Source organism: Chinchilla lanigera, unplaced genomic scaffold (assembly GCF_000276665.1).
Source record: "Chinchilla lanigera isolate Chin_1 unplaced genomic scaffold, ChiLan1.0 scaffold00036, whole genome shotgun sequence".
Lineage (NCBI taxonomy): Eukaryota > Metazoa > Chordata > Mammalia > Rodentia > Chinchillidae > Chinchilla > Chinchilla lanigera.
Window position 1 is genome coordinate 2,621,013 of NW_004955437.1, and position 25,485 is coordinate 2,646,497.

General features: G+C 55.0%; 1 protein-coding gene across 2 annotated transcripts in view; it reads left to right on the top strand.

The window, feature by feature from the left end:
• Positions 1-25,485, top strand: part of Pacsin1 (protein kinase C and casein kinase substrate in neurons 1) — a 44,182-nt gene continuing 18,697 nt past the window's right edge. Inside the window, exon 1 of one of the 2 annotated variants that reach the window (XM_005389526.2) lies at positions 1-32. The gene's annotated coding sequence lies outside the window, so the exon portion shown is untranslated. Of the gene's footprint in view, positions 33-13,585; positions 13,664-25,485 lie in introns of those variants that run through there. The other variant, XM_013516920.1, reaches the window with a different exon arrangement.

Sequence of the window (25,485 nt, forward strand, 5' to 3'; positions counted from 1 at the left end):
CCGCCGATGGTGCCCGGCGCTCCTGCGCCCAGGTAGGGTCTGGGCCGCGGGGTGCGGGGTGCGCAGGCCCCCGGAGGGATGGGGCTGTGGCCGCGGAGAGGTGCGCGCCCGCGGGGGGATGCCAGGGCATCTCCCGGGCAGTGCCAAGATGCCCCCGGGCTGGCCCTCCGGAGAAGAGCTGGCGGCCGGGCCTTTACCCTGGGGGAGGCACAGGAAATAGGTTCCCTGGGAAGCGGGGATGGGGGTGCTGCTTCTGGTACCAGCTGGGTGGGTGGGCTTGCGCCAGCGTGGGGCGGAGGCTATTTCTGGATCAGAGTGGGCCGGGAGACGCACAGCAAGCAGCTGCTGCCTGGGTCTGTCTGGTTTGGATTACAGGTACCGTACTTCCTTCTGTCTTTCCATCCCTTCCCCCACGGCCGGGGGAGGGGCAGGCGAGGAGGAGGGGACGCAGAGGCCCGCAGATGCCGCAGCAGCCGCCTGGTGTGCGGGCGGGCGCTGCCCTCCCTGCCCTGCCAGCCTCCGCCGTTCTCTGCCTTCGCAGCCCTGCCCTGGGCTGTTCTTGCCCTGCGGGAAAGGTTACGGGGTCGGCAGGTGTGAGGGACACAGTGGCAAAAGGCCAGAGTTTGGTCGGACGCAGCCTGGAACCCCAGCTGTCCTGTACCCCCAAAGCGGGGCTCAGCACCCGTGGCCAGTGACGTATGTGGCCCCCTTTTTCTAGGTGCAAGCAGAAATCATCACACTGCCCAGGGCCCCCGGCACCACCGGGGTGCAGATGGGACTGTCTGCAGTGATTTGGGAGCTCTGCCCCTTTCCCGCCGGGTCCAGGTCACATCCCGCAAGCCAGGCCGCTGCCCCGTGTCCCGGGAGAGGGCCTCCTGCTGCCTCTGTTCTGCGCCCAGCCGGCCTTGTGGCTTGGTTATTTATGTCTCCTCCGTTGCCCTCCAGACTGGAGTGCCCTCAGGGCAGGGATCTGATTCATCACTGTCTCCCTCCGGCACCTGGCTGGGGTTTGGCACGGGGTGAATGTGTGCAGAGTGGAGGAAGGAATGAATGAATGAACGGCGGAAGGAATGAATGAACGGTGGAACTAACAGGAATGCCAAGAGCTGGCGACCTGCAGGGGTGCAGTGAGTGCCCCCCTTGGGTCTTTCTTCTCCTCCCCAGGACCAAACTGCTGCTCTAGCCAGGCAGCTCCCTGGAGCCCTTTCCTAGGCCTGGGGCTGACTGGCTTTTGGAGGAAGCAAACATTACACTACTGCTGCTTCCAGCAGTCTTGCTGGGCCCTGGTTGCGGGGTCCTGGCCCAGTCTTGAGGGCTCCTTCTCCTCCGCCTGTTAGGCTGGCACTTTCTCCCTGGGCACTGTGCTCTGACCTCTGTTCTCTGCCCCTTTGCGTGAGAGGAAAACCCGGCAGCATTCAGCTGGGCAGACCCTAGCCAGGTCTTCTTCGGCTTCCCCAGGCCGCACAGTGAGCTCTGAGCAAGTTCCTGGCCCAGCTCAGAGGCCCTGAGCCCGAGGCTGAGAAGGACCTCAGCACTGCCGCGCTTTCTGCCTCCTTGCTCCTTGGATAGCTGCTGCGTCCCCGCCTGCGGCTCTGTCCTCTGCCCAGCCCGGTCCCTCGGTCCCCAGCTGCTGGGACCTGCTTTCAGTTCCCCCACCCCAGCCGCCCTCTGCTGCCTGCACGGCTCTCCCTGCCCGTCTCCGGAACTTCTCTCCCTTCCAGAACCTTCCGTAGCTTGGGGTCCCCGGTTCCCTGCCTCACAGCCTGCAGCTCCCCGGGGTCCCTTGTGGCGCACATATCCTCCCCGGCTTTTGACTGTTGTGTCACCCTGACTGTGGAGTCCAAGACCTCAGGGTCCGTGTCCTGTTCCCGCGTCCCCAGGGCTGGGCATGGGAACCCTGCCTTGTCCCGCGACGGTGTGAGGTGTTCTGGTCCCCTCCGGCCACAGGTCTCGGTCAACCTCTTCCCCTCCCGTTAGGAGACAGGACCTCGAGGACCGAGGTCAGAGCTGTGCGGGTGTCAGTGGGACCCATGGGTGGGCGGTCCCGGGGGAAGTGAAAGCAGCAGGGACTGGCCGGGACAGAGAGGGGATTGGTGGGCGCTGGAGGAAGCAGGTGGAACCGCTGAGAGGAAGCCCCGTGCATAGGAAGAGAGATCCTTGGTTTGGCTTTACAGTTTTCTTAGAGGAAAAACAAAAGCTTTGACTGGGTTTTTTTTTTTTTTTTGAGATGGGAGTCTTGCCCAGGCTGGTCTCCCACTCATGGTGATCCTCCTGCCTCAGCCTCACCACACCCAGCAGTTGTTTTTTTCTTATTGTCAAAGTAATTGGTGTTTGCTGTGGACAATCTGCAGCGGGAGTGTGGGGCTGGGCCTCACCCCAGACAGGGCAGGAGGCGGCTGTGGGGCTAGAGTGGCTTCCCAGCAGCCCTGGAAATGGGTGGTGTCCCCAGTGGGAAGGGTAGGCAGGAGGACCTGGAGGGCTGCAGGCACTCTCAAGCCGGTGGTCAGTGGGGGCAGAGGGGCAGGCCCTCTGGGGAGCTCACGCTTGAGCCCCTGCAGATGAGGAGGGCTGAGGGCCTCACCTGCTATTAGACATCACCAGATATGAAAATCAGGTAAACACAGGATACCCAGTAAAGTTGACATTTCAGGTAAACGATAAATATATTCTTATTATGTTTTAGCTATAAGCATGTCCCACATAGTGCATAGGACATATTTGCACTGTTAAAAAAAAAAAGTGCCCTGAAGCCAAGCATGGTGGCACAGGCTTATAATCTCAGCACTCTGGGAGGCTGAGGCAGGAGAATTGTACATTCAAGCCCAGCCTGAGCAATTTAGTGAGACTCTGTCTCAAAATAAAAGATTAAAAAAAAAGGGCTGGCGGGGTAGAGCTCAGTGTGAAGGCCCTGGGTTCAATCTCAGGACCACCATACAAAACAAAACAACCAAGCGTGGTGACGCACGCCTGTAATCCCAGCACTCGGGAGGCTGAGGCAGGAGGATTGTTGCGAGTTTGAGGCCAGCCTGGGCTACAAAGTGAGCTCATGGCCAGCCTGAACTGCATATCCAGACCTTCTCTCAAAAAGACAAAAAAAAAAAAAGCCCAGTCAGCAAAACCTAAAAATTCATCCCTGGGGAGAGGGGCGTGCAATGGAGCTCAGGGGTGAAACTCTGGCCTTAGCATGCTGGGGCCCTGAGCTCAGCCCATCTATCTGAAATCAGAGTCACCGGGTGTCCTACATTTTTATTGATTCCGTGGGGCCACCGTAGGCAGGAGTGGGCTGGGGCGGGGGTGGAGGTCCTATTTTTTCTGTTCTCTCTCGGCGGGCGGCTGGAGTTGACGGTGGCAGCACGCGTCCATTTTTAGAAATCAGTGTGATGCTTAGAATTTTGCTTCCGTAAACTGTTTCTGCTGCCGCTTGGGGAGCAGCTCCCCTTTGCGGGCCTGGAGATGACAGGATGACAGTGTGCTGGTTTATTCAGGTGCGACAAAGGGGGATTGGATGGCCGGGTGGGGATCACCGGATAAGGTTAATCTGCTGGAGGACTGAAAATCCGCCTTGCCTCCTCCGGAGAGAGCGCTTGTCTGGCAGGGACTGGGGGAAGAGTTCGCCCATAGCGGTGAGGATGCTCTGGCGCCCTCCCCCCCTGCCCCCCGCTCCGTTTTAGCAGTGATCAGAGTTGTAACTGGGGTCCCCGCTTTGGGGGACACTGCTAGCGTGAAGCAGAGCTAGCCAGGCTGAGAGGGTCAGCAGGCAGTGCTATAAGTCTGCCAGGAGGACTGTGACAGGGCTAGGACCTGTCTGTCCACACACAATGGTTGTGTTCTTATTTTTTGTTTTGTTTTGATTTTTGAGGCAGGGTCTTGCTAGGGAGTCCAGGCTGGTCTTGAACTCCCTGCATAGCCTGGGCTCAGGCTGGCCTCTAACTCGAAGGGATCCTCCTGTCTCAGCCTCTCTCAGCTGGGATCTCCCCACTGCATCTATACACATATGCTGTGATTTTAGACAATCCTTCATCCTTGCATTTAGCTGGGACTCTCTGCTGAGTATCTGCTGTGTGCCAGGCACTGTTTTAGGTGCTTGGGAACTCAGGAATTACAGCAGCCTTTCCCGGATTTCCCGCCCCCCCCCTTCTCCTCCTCTGAGCCGGCTTCCTCTGGACGCACATCCCTGGGGTTGTAGCCCTGCAGGTTTCTCCTCACTGGCTGTCCTGAACTGTCTGCAGGCCGGTGGGGCAGGCAGGGCATCGTGGCACCTCCTGTCCCGGGTTGGGCTCCCAGGAGCAGAGCTGAGCCAGGGGCTCCAGGGCGCAGGGTATGTGGCCAGCCTGCTCGCGGGGCGGGCGAGGAAGGATGTGCCTGTCCCCGGAGCCCAGGAGCGGGTGCCCTTAAGCTGCCCTTCCTCCTGTTCATCCCTTCAGGTGGCCACTAGCTGCAGCTACTTCCGGGAGACAAACTTCCACATCCTGAGCCAGGCGGGTCCCGTGAGCAAGGGTGACAGGGAGAGGGGGACAGCTGGGAACAGGCAGCACCCACGGCTTTGGGGTGTGGGTGCCGTACAGAGGGCATACACAGCGCTCTGCTGCTTCCTGTGCATCTGCTTCAGCCTCCAGGGACCCCTGCACCACGATTCCCATTTCACAGATGGGGAAGTTGAGGCTCTTCAGGGTGAACTGAGTTGCTCAGGGCCGCACTTCAAGAGCCGGGGCTGGCATGGCTCAGATCCCTCCTGGATCTCCCGTGAGCTGACTGCTCACCTTCCTGCCTGCCCTGTCCTGCTTTCGTTCTGTTGAGTGCCCAGTGAATCCGTGGTGTCCTTGAGCCCCCTCCCCAGCTTTGAGCCTGCACACGGCTCTCCCTGCGCCTGCCTTCCCTCCCCCAGCAGGGTATCTGGTGTCGCCTCTATCAGCAGCTCCATCGGACACCAGGCTGCCCCCACTGCCTGCCCCCAGGTGTTGGGTGACTGCTGCCATCTTGCCTGCCCCACTTGGCTGCAACCCTTAGGCACAGCTGAGGGGACCCTCCCCACCCACGCCCTGGTCCCGCCCCCCTGGCCCCTTCCTATTGATGTCTGGGGCCTGGGCACTGGTAGCCCAGCCATCCTTCCCACCCTGGGCACCAGCTGGCCCTGGGAGCCACAAAGCTGGCCTGGCCTGGCTCGGCAGGCCTGGGCAGGGCTGGGGGTGGCAGCAAATCCCAGTGGGGTTCAGCCCCAGCGAGGAGAAACCAAGGCACAAATTGCCCCTTGCAGGACAGTGAGGGTGGGGACCCCGCAGGTTGCCTGAGCAAGGTGGGTCTGTGGGGAGCAAAGGTTGGGGGCCCGCCTGGGCTAGCCCTCTTGCTCAGCTGTGCCGGCCTTGTAGCCTGGGGTTCTGTCCAAACCCGGGAGCCCCCCAGGGCCGGACTCGGGATGTTTGTGGGAGTTCTGGACAGAAATAGCCTGGGAAGTCTGCGCGCATGGCCCATCTGTGGGCTGAGCCCTGCCAGATCGGGCCAGGGTCTGGTCTGTAGGAAGTCAGTGCTCAGGGAGCGGCTGGGGCCCCCGAGAGAGGCGCTGGGCGTGGCCCCCAGCTTCCCACCGATTTCCATTCCTCCGCACCAGATGGTGATTTTTCCAATTTAATCATTTTGTTTGCTTTTATTAGCTGGGTTTCTCTCTTCATCTGCGTTGTTATTCTGAAACGTGACACAGCAAAACCGAAGCTCCAGTCTTTCCTCCTTCTCTTTTCTCTTTTCTCTTTTCTCTCTGTCTCTTTCTTTCTGTCTCTCTCTCTTTCTGTCTTTCCCTGTCTCTTTCTACAGGTTCTTGGTATGTCTTCCAGGCTGGTCTTGAACTTACTGTGTATTCCAGACTGGTCTCGAACTCACAGCAATCCTCCTGCCTCAGCCTTCCGAGAGTGCTGGGATTATAGGCATGTGCCACCATGCCCGGCTCAGTCTTTCTTTTTCTTTTTCTTTTTTTTTTTTGTCTTCCTTTTCATCAGTTTTTAGAGAAATGAGGTGATGTTCTAGCAACCTCCAAAGGTAGCCAATGACTATTTTTCCATTTTTAAAATATAAAAGTATATAAAATAGGTTATACATCTTAGCAAATTAATAAAAAGCCCAAATCCAAGTCACTGTCATCTAGGTTAAAAAAAAAAAAAATCATTGTTACAGCTGTAACACTCTCAGGCCCTTCCCTACCACAAGCCCCACCCTCCCTAAAAGGGACCCCCTGTTCCAAATGGTTTTCTTTTTGGATTCTGACCAAAGGAATTATGTACTCCTTTAAGCCCAGCTTTTCTGTTTTCCTAAGACAGGGTCTGGCTATGTGGTCCAGGCTGGCTTGGAGCTTGCCTCGATCCTCCTGCCTCAGCCTCCCTAGCGCTGGGATTACAGGTGTGGGCCATGCCTGGCTTGGCTTTTTTTCTATTAACATTTTCTTGTTTAATTTTTTTGTGTGTGCTACTGGGGATTGAACCTGGGGCCTCTCCAAGGCCAGGCAAGCGCCCTGCTGCTGAGCTTCACCGAGGCCTCTGTCCACGTTGTCTCTTCCCCACTCCCCCTGCTCTGTCCCTGCTGTCCCTCCTCCTACACAGCGCTCCTCGCATAACTCTGCCTTTACACATCCGCGGTGTTTACGGCAGTTGTTTGCGGATTGCGGGTGTGTGCGTCCAGGTTTTGTTGCCATAGTGAAAAACGCGCGAATGGCTGTGTCTGTAAGGTTTGCATAGTCACAGTTCCGGACGTTCAAGGGCACAGCGCTGGCCTCGCCGGGCCTCCGTGAGGACGTGGCAGATGGCATCACAGTGGTGACCACGGCCTGGGACAGGAAGCTGTAGGCGCAGGGCCTGCGCTCCTGGCACTCCCGGGGTCTGGACGATCTCGGTTCTGGAGACCCGTCGCCCGGTCCCAGCCGCTGCCCACGGCCACCTAGCGCCCGCCACGGTCCTGCCTCTTAGGGTCCCACCATCTCCCAACTCGGCCACCCCGGGGCCCAGCCTCTTGGCGCTGAAACTACAGCAGCGGCTCTGATGGGGAACACTGCCCCGAGTCCCTGGGGAAACACAGGCCGAGGGCTAGCCCTGGGCGGTGATGTCCTCCTCAGAGACTCCTGGGGCTGGCACAGACTGTGCACTCCAGGCTCAGCCATTTCTCCACAAAGGTCCTTGTATTTAAACACTCCTGAGCGAGGGCCCTGGACCTGCGGACGCTCTGACCCAGCGGCTTCGCTTCCTCCAGCGTGGGGCAACGTTTCCTCGATGCGAAGGAGTCCCGGCCGCTCGGGATGCTTCTGTCGCCTGGCTGAGGTTTCCAAGGCTCCTTCGTGGTCGCCTGTGACCGCTCCCCGCCGGGGAGGGCTGGGTACTCTTCAAGGCGGCTGGACCATGCTTTGCGGATCCGTTCATCCACTGGAGGACGCCCGAGTTGTTTCCGTTCCTTGGTTCACGCGAACGAGGCTTCCGCAGAAGAAGGGTGTGATGCTCGTTTCCATGTGCCGGGGAGCGGGATGCGGGATGCGTTCAAGGAGCTGAACCGGTGGCCCTGGCTGCGGAGCACAGGTTCTCCTCCTCCCTGACACTGCTTATGGCTGCTTTTTTCATCACCGCTGTCCTAGTGATCGTGACGCTGTGTCTCACTGTGGCTTTGACGTGCAGCTCCCTGAAGCCCTATATCACCGAGCGTCTTTTCATGCGCCCATTGCCCCTGTGTACCTCTTCTTTAGAGAAATCTCTTGTCATATCCTTTGCTCAATTCTTAATTATGAGAGTCGGGCATGATGGCGCACGCCTATAATCCCAGCACTTGAGAGGCTGAGGCAGGAAGATCGTTGTGAGTTCGAGACCAGCCTGGGCTACAAAGTGAGCTCAAGGCCAGCCTGAACTGCACAGTGAGACCCTGTCTCAAAAAGACCAAGAAAAAAAAATCTTAATTATGTAACATGAATTAATTAATTAAGATAGTTTTTTGAGGCAGGGTCTTGCTACATAGGCCAGGCTGGCCTCGAGCGCAGGGAATCCTTCTGCCTCAGCCTCGAAACCAAGTGCTGGGATTACAGGCGTGTGCCACACAACCCAGCTTATTTATTTTGTGGTACTGAGGATTGAACCTAAGGCCTTTGTGCTGAGCTACAATCCCTCTTGACTTTTTGCTGTGGGGCCTTGCTAAGTCACTAAATTGCCCTGGCAGAACTCAAATTTGAGACCTGCGTGCCTCAGCTTCCCAGAGTTCTAGGATTACAAGCATAAACCACTACACATGGCGATAGCTTCTTATTGTTGAATGTAGCTATCCGTTCTAGATGTTGGACTCCTTTTAGAGATATGACTTGTTCTTTTACGGGACCCCTGGTGAGCAGAGTGCTTAGATGCTGCAGTCGAGGTGCTGAGTGTAGACTTCGAATCCCAGGGACACTGAGAGCTCCAGAGGGACAGAGGAGAGAAGTGACTTTGCCAGGGCTGCATAGCCCAGCTGTGACATGGCCGTGGGGCAGTTCAGTCTACTGCTCCTTTTGTTTTTCTTTTTTTTTGAGATAGAGTCTCACTATGAAGCCCAGGGTGGCCTCAAACTCACAGTGATCCTCCAGCCTCAGCCTCTTCAGTGCAGGGGTCACAGGCGTGGGCCACCATGCCCAGCCCACTGCTCCAGCGGGGCTCTCCCTCCACGGCCACGCCCTGCCCCTGCTGAGCCCCTTGGAGAAGGAGAAGGCTTGGGTGTTGAGGACTCATTCCCTGAGGACAGGCTCCTGTGGCCCTTGGGGGTGCGAGTGGACACCTGGGTCGGTTGTGTGTGGTCAGGTTTGGGAACAACCAGGTTCAACCCAGGGACAGTTGTCTTTATTGCAGGTCCTGGTGAGGCCGCTACTGTGCCACTGAGCATTGTGAATGTCAAGGAATCTTTTTCTTTTTGCCTTTTCCTTTCCTGGTGCTGGGGGTGAACTCTGGGCCTGGTGTGTGCTTGGCAAGCACTCTCCTGAGCTACACCCCCAGCCCATATGTCAAGGAATTTAATGGCCAAAATTTAGAAGCAATCAAGGTGTCCTTCAGTGGGTGGGTGGTTAATAAACTGCAGTCCATGCAGGCAGTACAAAAGACATGAGCTGTTTCTGGGCGTGGTGGCATGTAAGTGTAATCTCAGCACTCGGGAGGCTGAGGCAGGGGGATCACTGTGAGTCCGATGCATCCTGGGCTACACAGTGAGTTCGAGGCCAGCCTGAACTTCATAGGGAGAGCCTGTCTCAATACAAACAAACACAAAAAGGGAAAAACAGATGTGCTATGAAGTTCGGAAAAGACGTGGCGGAACCTTACCTGCATGTTACTGAGTGAAAGAAGCCAATCTGAGCATGCTGGGTATTGTAGGGTGCCAGCTGTGTGGCACTCTGGGAAAGGCAGACCGTGGGGACCGGACAAGGGTCGGTGGTGGCCAGGAGGAGCTGAGAGGCTGGGCTGACCGTGAGGCATCCTTGCAGGTGCATTCATTCGCTGGTGTGCCACCTGGTGCCGTGTGGTTGGGAGGGGAGGCCGTGTGGGGTGGGAGGGGTTCACATGGGAACTCTCCGCCCTTCCTGCTCAATTTTGCCGTCAGTCTAAAGCTGTCCTAAAAGATAAAACTTATTAATTAAAAAAAAAAAAGAAAAGAAAAGCCAGGCGTGGTGGTGCACGCCTGCAATCCCAGCACTCGGGAGGCTGAGGCAGGAGGATCACTGCGAGTTCAAGGCCAGCCTGGGCTACAAAGTGAGCTCAAGGCCAGCCTGAACTGCATAGTGAGACCCTGTCTCAAAAAGAATGCCCCCCCAAAAAAGTATTGCACAGCAAATATAAAGCAAAGGTAAAGGATTATAAAGCAAAGTGAGAAAGTCGCTGGCAGCCATCACTGCCATGTTTATGGGGTTTTTTTGGTACCAGGAATTGAACTCAGGACCTAGTGCTTGCCAGGCAGGCGCTGTGCTGCTGAGCTGTCCCCCTGACTCCCTATGTTTATGTTTTTAAAGATGAGTGTAGCTACCATCTGGCAAATAGATGCGGGGCAAAGCGGAGGCAGGAGGCTGCTCAGCCCTTAGGCAAGAGCTGGGTAATAGAGCGTCCGTGGCACAGGGACTGAGGGGGAGGGGGTGAGTGAGTGGGGGACAGGGCCGTCGTGTCCTGAGTAAGAGGAGACCGGGCGTGGGGCAGGCTCAGGAGCACTCAGGTTGGGCCTGTCATGTTTGGGTGGCCTGTCCCATCCAGATGGGCCCCTGGAGGAGGTGGGATAAATCTTTAAAAACTTCTTATAGCCAGGTGTGGTGGCACACACCTATAATCCCAGCATGGGGCGATGTGTGGGGGAGGCTGAGACAGGAGGATTGCCGTGAATTTGAGGACAGCCTGGGCTACATAAACGAGTTCAAGGCCAGCCTGCACTACGTAGTGAGACCTTGTCTGAGCTACCCCCCAAAAAGCCCAAAAATAACACTTATTAAAGTAAAAGGCATTGCTTTATGAATCCCCTTTAAAGGCCCTCCTCTCACTTAGAACACACTGATCCCATCACCCATGCCTCTTCCTGCAGCAGTTCTGGGCATCCTCTTTCGTGAGTGTCTTTACAAGGTGTGATCAAAAATACGCGAATGCTGCCGTCAAGTGCCACCCAGTGGGAAAAACATCACAGTGTGTCCTCATCCACCTTGTTCGCCAGATCTGGCACTGAGATTTCTGGCTCCTCCCCAAAACCAACATGACCATGGAAGGTGAACGTTTTGAATTGGTTCAAGACGTTGAGGCAGCTATGACTGCAGCTAGAGACACTTATGTTTTTTTTTTTTTCTGGTACTGGGAATCGAACTCACGACCTTGCGCTTGCCGGGCGGGTGCTGTGCCGCTGAGCTAAATCCCCCGCCCCTCAGAGACACTTATGAAAGAGGACTTCACAGCTGCTTCCAAAAGCGGCAAGAATGATGGGATAAATGTGTTCTGAGTGAAGGGGATTGATGGCGATGTGTCTTTTATTGTAATAAATTTGAAAAATACGTATTTAAACTTTTTCTTTCTTTTTCTTCCTTCCTTCCTTCCTTCCTTCCTTCCTTCCTTCCTTCCTTCCTTCCTTCCTTCTTTCTTTCTTTCTTTCTTTCTTTCTTTCTACCTTTCAAGACAGGGTCTCACTATGGAGTGCAGACTGGCCTTGAACTCACTTCTGTAGCCCAGACTGGCCTCGAATTCACGGCGATCCTCCTGCCTCAGCCTCTTGAGTGCTAGGGTGATAGGCGTGTGCCACCATAGCTGACTTTATTTACTGTGTTTCTCGATCACACCAGTCTTAGTGGGGTATTTGAGGCCAGGGATCTGGATAAAGTCACCAAAGACCAGATGGGACGGACGGGAAAAGCAGAGGCCCCGGCCCGATCCTGGACTTGCAGGGCTCACTTAGGGACACAGGAGTGACATGAGGTGAGGCGTGGTGGTGCACGCCTGTAATCCCAGCGCTCAGGGGTGGCCGGGAAGTCAAGGGCCCGTGTGTGTCAGGGCAGGAGAGGTGGCTGGCGAGGAGGAGGGCCAGAAAGTGACCAGGTCTCCTGTCACTGGCACTGACCTTAGCATTGGTGGTGGCCTGTGAGGGGCAGCCTGCCCAGGAAGGCTTTGTGGGGAGGTGGAGGCAGGGAGGACCGGCCGGCTGAGCTAGCGTGGGAGCGGAGGGCCCCAGTGTTCTGGGGCCTTTTTTTCTCTTAAAGATATGATGTGATGCGTCAGCGTAATTATCTTTTTTTTTTTTGGTCTTTTTGAGACAGGGTCCCACTGTGCAGTGCAGGCTGGCCTTGAGCTCACTTTGTAGCCCAGGCTGGTCTCGACGATCCTCCTGCCTCAGCCTCCTAAGTGCTGGGATTGTAGGTGTGCACCGCTACGCCCCGCTAGCGTGATTGTCTCTTGATGAGTTCCAGAGGGATGGGGCTGTAAGTGCCGGAACTGGGCCGTGGAGGGGGCGGGAGGAGCCCTGCGTGGGTGGGGTGCACCCAGGGGACTTGGGGCGCTGTCTGTAGCTACTCCCCTTCTCTCAGCAAGTGCAGGCAGTGGGCAGTCAGCTGAGAGCCGGGCGGGCAGAGGTGCCGGGAACCATTTGTCTCCTCGGTGAGTTCTCACAGCCGCTGAGCGGAGTAGGTGTCGGCATCCTGCTCTGCAGTGGAAAACCGCGGTGTGTGGGGGTGGCACCTGCCAGGAAGGGCGGCCCTGGGGCCCCCGAGGGATCTGGTGGATCCCAAGGGCCTGGGATGACTGTGCACCTGTGCTGCGGCTTGAGCATCTCCTCTATAACAGTTGTCGCTGTAACTCCAGTAAGTGGTGGCCCTGGATTATTGTGGGCGCTTTAGTACACTGGTTCTTTCCGCCGCTTGTGCTAGCCTCTGATTTTTCACTAATTCCAATGAATCTGAGTCTTCCTTGCATCATGCAGGAGCCGCTGGATCCATGTTTCATGTTCTCTTTTTTATTTTTTGGTCTTTTTGCGACAGGGGGTCTCCCTATGCAGTTCAGGCAGGCCTTAAACTCACTTTATAGCCTAGGCTGGCCTTAAACTTGCAGAAATCTTCCTGCCTCAGCCTCCCGAGTGCTGGGATGACAGGACTGTGCCAGCATGCCCGGCCTTCATATTCTCTTGTTTTTAAAATATCTCTCATTGGAGCTGGGGATTTAGCTCAGTGGCAAAAGCGCCTGCCTGACAAGCGCAAGGTCGTGAGTTCAGTTCCCGGTACTGGAGAAAAACAAAACAAACAAACAAACAAAAAATATATATATATATCTCATTAATTGGCCACCAACAACAGCCCCTTCTGGTTCAGAGACTCCGTCCTCACACTGGTCACTTCTGCTGCCCATACTTTCAGCAGAAGTTTGAATCTGAATTTGGATTTGGAGCCCTGCTAAGGACTCAGATCCTTTTCTGTGCTGGTCACGCATGTCTTGCATCATTTTGTTCAGCTCTTCGATCCTTTTATTAGTGTCTTCTGTGGACTCACGGATGAATTTGCCTCGTTGGTCTGTTTTGTGGTCTCCCCAGCAGCATTTTGGATAATTCCGGTGTGGGGCTTTTGGCTCCCGCCCCTTCGATGGCCCGTGGATCAGCTTGCGGGGAGCTGGGAGCTCACAGTGGTATTTTGTAGGCTGCCGTCTCAGGTTTCTGCTCTTGTTTGTGTTGATGTTTGTGGGTTTCTTTCAGTGGAAAGTTTTGGCTTCTAGTATGGCCATCTCTCTAGTTAACGTGGACTTTTTAGCGGTGTCCTCTAGGCGTGGCCTGTGTCTCTGTCCTGAGATCCACTGCCTCCGTTTCCCTGAGGTGGGAAGTGGGCGAGCGGGCTGTGACGGTGGCAGTGAGCTTGGCCTCCCCTTGCCTGGTGCTTGAGGCGCTCCGGAGAGGGCGGTGGCGTGGGCGGGGGCCTGCTGGGTGCGGCAGCCTGAGGAAGAAATGTCCATTTGTGCAAGCGACCTAGTCCAGCTCTCCACCTGCAAGGCGGACTCCAGACAGAAAGGCGACCGCTCCAAGGCCACACAGCAAGAAAGTGACATTGCCGCCCCCTGGCCCGCTTCCTCCTCCCCTAAGATCTCTCGCTGTCTTTTCTCTGTTCCCTTCGCAGTGCTGGAGACGGAACCCAGGGCTCTGCACGGACTGAGCAGTTGAGCTGCACCCTCGGCCACCTCCTGAGACCTGACGGGTACAGCACCCTTGGCCGCCCTGTCCCCATCCCACCTGCGGCACGCTGTGTGCCCTTCCGCGGTCCCCTGTGGGCCTCTCTCTCTCTTCCTGCTTGGGGCCTGGGTTGCATTGCCCCCCAAGCCCGCACAACGCCCCTTTGCATCCCTCTGCCCCAGCTGGGGGCTTCTCAAGCAAGCTGCATGTTAGAATTTTCTGATTGTACCGAGTGGGGGCCTGGGCACTGGGAGTTTTTTAAATTGAGGGATAAAGCGCACACGTGTCAGTGGCCATGGAAAAGACAGAACGCTTCCAGGGTCCCAGAAGCTTCCCAGGGAGTGCCGACCCCTCTAACCACTGTCTAAAACCTGACTTCGTGGGCTGTTCCCGAGCATCCTCTAGATGGGCAGTGCTCTTCTGTGTCAGGCTTCTTTTGATTGCTGTCGCCTCTGAGAGTTGCCGAGGCGTGCTGGGTGGCAGTAGTTGACACTGTGTGTAGTTTTGGGCTGGTCCCCAGGGAGCAGTCGGAGCAGGAGCTGGGATGCAGTAGGTTTGGATGCTGGGTGTACTGCGGTTCTCGAGAGGAACAGAATCAGTAGACATAGATGTGTGATCGCGCATGAGGACTTGTTGGGTAGGTTACAGCATCAGAGGCCGGAGAATCGCACGCTGTCTGGGCTGGAGAGCTGGAGGACCCAGGAGCTGCTCAGCCAAAGAACCAGGGGGATCAGGATGCAGCCCCAGTCAAAGGTCAAAGGCCTGGAATCTCCCAAGTCTGAGTTGGAGGCCAAAGAAACTGGAGACCTGGAGACCGGTGTCCAAAGGTCACGACAGCAAAGGTCACGGCAGAACGAATCCTCCCTTCCCTTTTCATGCCATCCAAGCCACAATCCTATTGGTTGTTGTCACCCACATCTGGGGTGGCTCTTCCCGCCTCCATTTGCTAGTCTACATGTCAGTCATCTACAGACACATCCAGAACTCTGCTTTACTAATCTGCTAGGCATTTCTTAGGCTAGGAGTGGTCATGAAAGATACTGGATAAGGCCGGGTGTGGTGGTGCACGCCTGTAATCCCAGCACTCAGGAGGCTGAGCCAGGAAGCTCATCAAGGTTGAGACCTTGGGCTTGGGCTACAAAGTGAGCTCAAGGCCAGTCTAAACTGTATAGCGAGACCCTGTCTCAAACAGACAAAAAAAAAAAAAAAAAAAAAAAGACACTGGATAGGGCTTCAGCTGACCACACACAACCTGAGGCTGGGACAACTCTTGGGAGTTGTCCCATACTGGGCTGAGGACCCAGGCTCTGCACCCCTCACTGACCAGTCACTGGATGCAAGCTTCCCCGGGGAGCTGTAACCTTGGACGAGGCAGCTTCCCTCCACCCAGAGAGGGCCGTGGCTGTGGGCAGGCAACACTCCCAGCCCCTGGCTCCAAACTGCCCTAACCTGGTGGGGCAACCCCAGCAGCCTCTGTGTCTGCTTGTCCCTCCGGTGCACGTGGAAATCCGTGCTTGGAGGATAATTTGCCCTCTCCAGGAACAGCTCCTTCTGGATTCTGGTTGGTCTCTCTGGAGAAGCTCCCAAGGGCCAGGCGAGTGAGATGAGCCACGGTGCCCGTTGGTCGCAGGTCTCGGGCACAGTTGATGCCCAAACTGGCTCCTGACCCCTGTCTAGCTGTCGCCCTGGCCCTTTGTGCACAGATAGGTGAAGCTCAGCTCTTCCTGCCGGGTGGGGACTGCTTTGGGTTCTGCCACAAGATGCCTGGGGCCAGTCCCAAAATTTCATGCTGGCTCCTGGCGGAAATGTTTCCCCTTGGGGAAGCAGGACTTCTGGCCTGGCTGGGCTGAGACTCGTCACTGGTCGTGATGGTGAAGGGGCCGCTTCTGCTTCCACCCGAGTGTCTTGGGTGCACCGATTCCAGGCACAGGGATGCAGCACCGAACGGCGACGACTCTTCACAGTAGACTGGGTCCCTGAAGAGGGCCTCGTCCTTACAGGGCCTCCCCGCTCCTCCACACTTCAGCTGCATCTTTTTGCTATCTTTATTATTCTTTAACTGCCAAATAAAAATCATTCCTACTGACGGCATGCAAGGCGATGTTTTGAAGTATGTGTACATCGTGGCATGGCCAAATCGAGATACTGACTGTGTGTACTTCCTTGCATGCTTCTGTGCCTGGTGAAAACACCTAAATCTGCTCTCGTGAGCACACATTATTATTACTGCAGCCACTGTGCTAATAACAGACCCTTGACCAGATGTGTCTTCCAAAAGCTGTCATTGGCTGGCCATGGTGGTGCATGTAACTACTGCAGAGGCTGAGGCAGGAAGGTCAGAAATTGGAGGCCACCCTGAGCCATTTAAGGTGGCCCTTGGTCAAAAGAAAAAGAGCTGGGGATGTAGCTCAGTGGTAGAGCACTTGGTTAGCATGTGCAAAGGCCCTGAGTTCCATCCCCAGCACCACAAAAAATAAATAAAGGCTGTGATCACCCACTAGACTGCAGCTCTGGGTGTCAGGTGCCCACAACCATATCTCCTTGGCCAGGGGTGATTTTAGAGGTTTCCTTGTGGTCACCATGACAGGTCTCACTCCACAAACCGAGGCGCCAGGGTGGGGTTCTGCCAGGTGAAGAGATGCCTGCCACGTGGCCTGTGGGGCCCAGGTACCAGTGTCTGCAGACGTGGAACGTGTCCCAGTGTCCTTTTTTCCCCATGCCAGTTGTCCCCAGTGCTGTCTGTCTCTGCTGGGGAGAGACTGCTCGAGTCACCGCTACCTACACCATTCTGGGGTGGCGGGCACCTGCTCCCGGGACTGGTGTCCCCGCCGGTGGGTGCCGAGTCTGCAGCAGGACAAGGCACAGTGACTTCTGCTCTGGGCCCTGGTCACCAGGCCTCGTGTATGTCTGACTGTGCGGAGCGGCAGTGTCCTTGCTGGCTGCCCCTGGGGACCCCAGGTCCAGTCACCGATTCTGTGTTGGCCTTGCTGATCTTGCGATGACCTCGCCACGACTTGTGACGACGGCCCCGCCTTGCTCGGTGATGATTCTTGTACCCCCACTGGCTTTTCCTGGCCGCCCGGCCCTTGGCCCAGGCTCGGGACCAAGTCCCCGCTGCTCCCCGGTGTCTCTGGGCTGTGATCACTTTTCGCTGGTTCCGTCTGTCTGCTGGAGTTGCTGACCCCCGATTCTGGTGCGGTGGCCACGTGGGGGCCCTTTCAGGTGTGCAGGGGTGACCACAGCGAGGTCCACTTGGAGCAGAGGGTGCTCTGGGCCCCGCATCCCCCGACTTCTCCATCAGCCTCCTGTGTGCAGACTGGGGGAACCGAGAAGCCCCCCTCTGTGTCCTTGGGCTCCTCTCACGTGAACCTGGCCGCTCCCCGCCATAGCCTCCCCTCCGGCTGCAGGAGAGAATTTAGAAGGAGGCCCTTGGCTTTCACACCGGCCTCCAATTAGTGATGAATCACCCCTCACCTAATGACAGTCCCCACAATAGCCAGCCGGAGCCAGGGCTTCATCTCACCCGCCTCTCAGCCCAGCAGCTGTGGCCTGCAGTGCCTGCCCCTCCCCGCAGACCGGGACAGCGCGAGCAGTCTCAGGTCTCACCCTGCTGAGGCGGGGCTGGCGGCTCTCCCAGTGCCGACAACTGGCGTGGGACCCTGCGCTGAGGCTGCCCTGGGACCCCTCCTGACTCCTGAGATGCGTGTGCAGAGTGTAGCTGGGAAGTGATCCAAGTCCGGTGAGTAAGAGGGCCAGGGTGGCAGGACAGAGAACTAAGGACGGGGAACACCTCTGTCTTGTCTTTGTTTTGAACCCAGAGCCTTTGCATTGAGCAGCATTTCTAGCCCCCTTTTTATTTTATTTTATTTTATTTTATTTTATTTTTGGTCTTTTTGAGACAGGGCCTCCTATGCACTTCAGGCTGGCCTTGAGCTCACTTTGTAGCCCAGGCTGGTCTCGAACTCACAGCGATCCTCCTGCCTCAGCCTCCTGAGTGCTGGGATTACAGGCGTGCGCCACCACACCTGGCTCTTAGCCCCCTTTTTATTTTGAGACAGGGTTTCACAAAGTTGCTAAGTTGTCCAAGTTGGGTTTGAACTTGCCATCCTCCTGCCTCAGCCTCCCAGAGTGCCAGGATTGCAGGCGTGGGCCACCACGCCAGGGTTTGGTTTGTTTTTTAAGAGGCAGGGTCTTGGATTGCTGCCCAGGCTGCCCTTGAACTCCTGAGCTCAGAGGACCCTCCCACCTCCCGAGTAGCCGGGATGACAGGTGTGCCTACCGCCTCGCCCAGCAATACCAGTTGGTTTGCTTTGTGGCCCAGTACATTGAACCCAGGGCCTCATGCATGCTAGACAAGGGCTCTGCCACTGAGCTACATGCCCAGCCCTATTTTCAACCGGAATCTCAGTAAGTTGCCCTGGCTGGCCTTGAACTTGTGATCCTCCTGCCTCAGCCAGGACAAGAATCAAGGCTCCTGGCAGGGGATTGGGGGTTGGGGGAGGATTGGGCTGGGAACCCCTTGGGTGGCTATGTGTGATGTTTCACCCGAGGACGCGCTTCAGAACCCGATCCCGGCAGGCTCAGGCAGCACTGGCAGGCGGTGACACTCCGTGGCTGGGCTAGTGGAGCTCCCTGCAGCTGGAGTCCAGCCCTGAAGGGTGCGGGAGGGGAAAGGAGTAGGTACATTTTGCTGCTGGTGAGGCCCGGCTTCTGTGGGTCTCAGGAGGACACTGGAAGCAGCGTGGTGACTCCGCCTGCACAGTGCCTCCCAGTCTCCCAGCTGTGATCTCCTCTCAGACCTGGTTTCTCTCAGCGGTCCTGGAAGGCAAGAGGGACTGGGGTGTCAGCTCCACTGGACAGAGGGGAAACTGAGGCCAGCTTGTGCAGAGCCCCACAATGAGTGACAGGCCAGGTGAGCCTTGAACCCGGATGTGGATTCCAAGTCCAGGATTCCAATTTCTTTGTTTTGTTTTGTTTTTTTGAGACAGGGCTTTACCGTGTAGTTCAGGTTGGCCTTGAACGCACTATGTAGCCCATGCTTGCCTCATTCATGAGGATCCTCCTGCCTCAGCCTCCTCAGTGCTGGGGCTCCAGGTGTGCACCGCCACACCTGGCCAGCACCCATATTTGCCTGCTTCTTAGTTTTATTGGCTCGTCCCATTTCCCTTCCTTCCCCTCTTCATTCATTTTTGCAGTGCCGAGTATCGAGCCCAGGGCCTTTGCACAAAGATACATCCCCAGACATTGTTTTGAGACAGGGTCTCGCTGAATTACCTCAGGTTGGACTCAGTTTGCGACCCTCCTGCTTCAGCCTCCTGGAATGCTGGAGTTATGGGCAGGTGGCACTGCTCTAGACTCGACGCTTCAGGGTGGAGTTTGACCACCTCCACCCAGTTCCCCGGGCTCCAGTTCATTCCTGGTTTCCTGGCAGCTCTGCTCCCTCATGCCCACTCCTGGACACCCCCAGAGTTCTGCCATCTTGATGCTCGGCAGACCAGAGCCTGCATTTCTAACAATTCCACAGGCCAGGCCAGCACTACTAGTCTGCAGCTTCTGCTCAAGCATCTCTGGTTTTCCACTACGGACACATCATTCACCATTTGAGTCATGTGGTTCCCTCCCATCTCTCTCAGGAGCACCTTGGTTCCCTCCCTCTTCCACTCTGTTCTTTCCTCCTCTATCCACACTCCTGCTTCTCACCCTCCCCTCTCCACCCGACCATCAAGATCTCAGCTAGGCGTTAAGCAGAAGGCTAGCTGCGTAAACTGATTTAGACTAACATGTGAATGACTCATAGCTCTTCTCTGAGCTCTTCTACTGACTATTTAGATGTGCAAAAGAAGGGTTTGGGTTTTTTGAAATGTTACATGGGAGAAGGAACTAAAAATATTGAGCTATTCTTTCCTGTACCCCCCAGCAGTTCCCAGACCTGGGTTAACAATTGAAGTCACATGAGGGAACCTTAAAAGCAAAAACAAAACAGAGGTAGGGGGTGTAGCTGTGTGGTAGAGTGCTTGCCTAGCGTGCCTGAGTCCCTGTGTACCATCCCTAGAACCGCAACAAACAAAAACAAAACAAAACAACAACCGGGAGCTGGGCACCATGGTGTACTTCTGTAATCCCAGCGCTCCAGGAGGCTGAGGCAGGAGGACTGCAAGTTGGAGCCCAGCCCCGGGGAAATTAATTACAGTATTTAGCGAGGCCCCCTCTGTAGCTGCAGTGGAGAGGCAGCCGGCAGTGCAGATGGGAGTGATTATGCCCAGAACAAAGGGGCGCCTCGGGAGGGGGTTAGGGGAGCCCCAAAACCTGGCCCTGGAGCCGGCATCTGGGCTGGGGGCCGGAGGCTCTTTGGGGAGAATTGCGCGGCAGCCCAGCTTCCTGAGGAGGTCATCGCCGCGGCCTGCTTTCCTGCCCAGCAGGGGGCGCTGTGGAGCGGCCTGCCAGGGGGTTTCTCTGAGCAACCACCAGGCTGCGGGCTCTGGGTGCAGCGGCTGCTTGGCTTCCTCCCGCTGGGGCTCCTGGCTCCCCAGAGCATCTCAGCTGCGCTGCTGAAGACAGCACCCCGGGGTAGGACCGGGGAGCTTGCGCAGCTCAGCTGCACCCTAGCTGGCCCTGAACCTCTCTTTGTTCCTTGTGTTTTGTCTTCTGGTGCTGGGGATGGAACGCAGGGCCTGCACATGGAGCTACGTGCTTTTTATTTTTATCTGGAGACAGGGTCTGGCCAAGCTGCCGAGTTGCTCAGCCTGGACTCAAATTTAGGATGCTCCTGCCTCAGCCTCCCTCCCAGAGCTCGGGGATTCCAAGCTTGAGCCCCGGCGTCCAGCGTGGCTCGCTCATCCTGTGGTCAGGATGTAGGCTGAGATACCAGACACCCACCGAAACTCACTGCCACGATCCCGTCGGACGTCCTCCACCCCGTGTCCCGGATGTCCGTGTCCTTCCCAAGCCGGGACGGGACAGTAGATAGAGTCGCACGCGGATCGGAGGTCCGGAGGCGCAGGGGCGCGGGTCGGGGAGGCGGGCGTGCGGGAGTCAGCTTGGCGCCTGCACATCCATGCTAATGCTGTTTCATCAAGAGCTTAATCATCTCTCTAAATATAGCCGGGATTTAAAGCGTTGGCTGCCTCCCGAAGTGTGAGCTTTGCACTGCTTCGGGCCAATTTTTTTGGTTCAAGAAACGCGGCTCCACCGCCGGGGCTGCCGGCTTGCGCTGGATGTGTGCAGACTCCTTGGCCGGCCGTCCCTTTGCGCTTCCTATGGGGTGGAAACGTTCCGTGCCTCAGGGCCAGGCCGTCTACCCCTGGCCACTGAGCGCAAGAAAGGAGCGAACAAGCCGAGGAACTGATTTGTTTTAAACTGACTTTCCAGTTGTATTTAATGCTGGTTAACTTACATGGTCCAGGACACTAGTGATTTCCCTGTGGTGCCTGGTGGCACTTGGCTTGCAGTGAGTAGCTTCACGGGGTCCTTAGCACACAGGATCTGTAGAGGTGGGGAAGAATTTTGCTGTTGTTTGGCATTACTAGGGATTGAACCAAGGGCCTTCACTCTGAACTACATTCCCAGCCCTTAAAAAATATTTTTTTTAAAGACAAATTCTAGCTATGGGGGCTGGGGATTTAGCTCAGGGGCACAGCGCCTGCCTGGCAAGTGCAAGGTTGTGAGTTCAATTCCCAGTACGGGAAGAAATACAAAAACAAACAAACAAACAAAAACAACAACAAAGTCTAGCTGTGTAACCCAGTCTGGGCTCAAATTTGAGATCCTCCTGCATCAGCCTCCCAGACTGCTGGGGTTACAGGTGTGCACCACCACGCACAGCTAAGGTGGAAAATTTTCAATTTAGCATAGACATGTTGGTTGTCCCAGACGGATTAGAAGCTGCCCTGTAATTAACAAAGTTCTTTTCCTTTTTTTTTTTTTTTTTTTCTTTTTAAAGTTCCCAGCACTGGCAGTTAGTTTGGTAGACAAAAACCTGTCAAGACCAGGGGTTCCGTGAGCCTGGCATGGTGGCATGCGCCTGTAACTCCAGCACTTGGGAGGCTGAGGCAGGAGGATTGCTGCAAATTTGAGGCCAGCCTGGGCTATATAGTGAGACCCTGTCTCAAAAAAAAAAAATAAAATAAAAGACCTGGGGTTCCTGGTGTGAAGAACAGAAACGGTCCCTTGGGGGTGGGGAAGGTGTCACATGGGAATCCTGCTCAGTCTTAGAGCCTGAGCTACATCTGAGTGGGTTCAGCTGCCTTGAGGTGGAGAGTGGTGGGGACAGGTGCCCAGCCCAAGTGCCAGCAACCCTGCCACCCCAGCTGGGGTCGGCCCCGGGCGCTTCCTAATGCCCGCTAAGTCCTGGGGGGCACTGCACTTAGCAGTGAAGGAGCCGGGACGCTTAGGGCAGGTGCGGCTTCTCTCCTCTCCTGCTTGCTGAGCTTGTGTGCAAGGCGAAGCAGAGGAAGGTACAAGCAGCAGACAGAGCGGGAGGACGGTGTTGTGGGACCTGGAATCACCCAGGGCCTCAAGTTGTCAGTGGCCAGAAACAATGCAGTCACTCGTGCCAAGCCTTGAGAGCAAATAGTAGGAAGAGGAGCCGGGAGGGCATCTCACTCACGCCTGTGCCTGAGGTCAACTCAGCCAGGACCACCACCTGGCCCCCAAGATGCTTCCAGCCACTCTCCGTCCAACCTCAGACTGGCGCCGCCCTTGTTACTAAAGCCTGTGGCCAAGGATGATTGTTTCAAAGTGTCTTATGTAATCCTTCTCATTCTGTCTTTTGAGCCGGGTGCGGCAGCCCCCACTGTGGGAGGATGAGGCAGGAGGACTGCAAATGTGAACCCCGCCTTGGCAGTTTGTGACTTAGTGAGACCTTGTCTCAAACTAAAAAAATAAATAAAAAAAAAAGGGCCGGGGATGTGACCCATTGTGAAGGCCCTGTGTTCAATTTTCTAGTACTTCAACAGAAGCGAAACCCTTCCGACGGGCCAGGGATGGGCTCCGTGGTACAGCATTTGTTCAGGCTGCCCAAGGCCCTGCGTTCCACCACCACCCCCCCGCACTGCAAAGACAAACAGAAAACTCTGAAGCCTCCCCTCACCCCCACCTCTGAAGATGCACGCAGTTTGCTATGGTGTGCGTCTCCTTGTTGCAGCGCTCTTCCTGAATAAACTTGCAGCTCTGCTTGTCTCTGTGTGACCACGTTTTGCCGGCACCGCCGGCCACCCGAGAGCATGCGCGGAACCTGTTGAGGAGGACGTGGAGGGGTCCATCCAACCCACAGCCAGTCCTGCAGCCCCACCTGCAGAGGGCGCTCCAAGCCCGACGTTTGCTAGTGCATCGTCAGTGCTTGCCCGGACTGCGGCAATAACCTTTGTTTCTTTTAATTAATAAACCAATTTGCAGTAGTGGGGATGGAACCCAGGGCCTTGCACGTGCTAGGCAAGTGCTCTACCACTGGGTACACCCAACTCTTTGTTTTTAAATTTACTTTATCTTTAAAACTGTGTGTGTGTGTGTGTGTGTGTGTGTGTGTGTGTGTGGTATTGGGGACTGAACACAGAGCTTTTACACTGAGCTACATTCCTAGCCCTTTTTACATTTTTTTAAAATTTGGAGACAGGGTCTTGCTAAGTCAATTAACTGCCCAGGCTGGGCTCTAATTCATAATCCTCCTGCCTCAGCCTCCCAGAGTGCTAGGGTTACAGTCATGCATCACCACGCCAGCCTTGTTTTATTTTTAGTTGAAGCATAACTGCTAGTTTTATTTTTATTGACTGAAGTAGGACTCTTAACCGTGCAACTCAGTGAATTACACAGCTGTGAGAACCACCACTCGCATCGGGGGGTAATGGCCAGAGGTGTGTGTGTGGCTGCCTGTTGTATCCCCTGGAACCAACTACCATTCCAGCATCCATTGCTGGGAATTAGATTGGCCTGGTCTGGATTTATCTGTAGTGTTTTTGAGTATATCTCTGTGTAGATTGGTTTAGTAATTGTGTGCTCTCTATCTCTCTGTCTCTCTCTGTCTCTGCCTCTCTGTCTCTCTCTATATATATATCTATATATCTATATATATTTATCTATATATATCTGTAGCCTATCTCCACTCTGCTGGCATATATGTCTGTATTTATTTACTTACTTTTGCAGTCCTCACTATTGAATCCAGGGCACTTCACACTGAGCTACCTCCCCAGACCTTTTTATTTTTTAAATTTTGACACAAGGTCTCAGTTGCTAAATTGTTGCTCAAGCTGGATTTAAATTTGTAATCCTCCTGCCTCAGCCTCCCAGAATGCTGGGATTACAGGTGTGCACCACCGAATCCAGTTTGGTGTCATCGGATTCATGTACAAAACTTGCCCCCTGTAAGTCCCTCTACCCTCTGCATTTAAATCTAATTGTCTTAAATATTCCCTCTGTATGTCTTGTAAAGCCCATCAGAGGATGGTATCATTTTTGCTTCAACTCAAACGTAATTCAGAAACATGAGACAACCTGTCAGATCCCTCCATATCTCTGCTCTCCCTGTTGTTCTTTCCTCCTCCCTGCAGTCCCGAGATTCCTTCTTTTATCATCTCCTTTCTGTTTCCAGAGTTTCCTTCAGCCATTCCTCTGGGGAGGTCTGCTGAGGACCCCTCCTTGGTGACCTTCAGCCAGGGACACTTTTCTTTCAGTACTGCCACTGCTTTCTGGCTGCCATTGTTTCTGGTGAGAAATCTGCTGTCATTTCTTTTCCCCTTGTGATAAAGTGTTATTTCTCTCTCTGTTTTCAAGAGCTTTTCATTGTCTTTCATTTTCAGGAGTTTGACTGTGTGCCTTGAAGTAGTTTTTATCTGTTTGGAGTTCACACACTTCTTAAATCTATTGTTTGTCTTTTTGCCAAATGTAGGGTTTTTTAAATCCGAAGTAGTTCTTCGGAGGACACTTCAGCAGATGCCCTTCTCTCTCCTCCTTCCTGGACTCTGAGAACGTGAATGGCAGTTCTTCTGTTACAGTTCTGTGACTTCCTGATACTCCATTTTTTCCAGTCCAGTTTCTCTCTATTGCTCAGATTGTTTTGTTTCTATTATTCTGCCTCCAGGTTCACTGATTTTTTTCCTCTTATTTCCATTCTGCGGTTAAGCCTTTCCCATGAGCTCAAAAACTACCAGCAGCTTCCCTTCATCCTTAGAATAAATCCTGAGTCCTCACCCGGGCCTATGAGGCCCTGCAAGATTAAGTCTTTGTCTCCCTCTCTGTAACTACTACCTTACAGACTACCTCTCTGTCTGGCTTACTCTACCTGCCATCCATCATCTACCCACCCATCTGCTTATCCATCCATCCATCCATCCATCCATCCATCCATCCTTCCTTCCATCCATCCATCCATCCATCCATCCATCCATCCATCCATCTATCCATCCATCCATCCACCTATCCATCCATCTACCCATCTGCTTATCCATCCATCCATCCATCTATCCAGCCAGCCAGCCAGCCAGTCAGCCATTTATCCATCCATCCATCCACCTATCCACCCATCTGCTTATCCATCCATCCATCCATCCATCCGTCCATTTATCCATCCATCCATCCATCCATCCACCCATCTGCTTATCCATCCATCCATCCATCCATCCATCCATCCATCCATCCATCCATTTATCCATCCATCTATCCATCCATCTACCCATCTGCTTATCCATCCATCCATCCATCCATCCATCCATCCATCCATCCATCCATCTATCCATCCATCTACCCATCTGCTTATCCATCCATCCACCCATCCATCTACCCATCTGCTTATCCATCCATCCATCCATCCAGCCATCCAGCCAGCCAGCCATCCATTTATCCATCCATCCATCC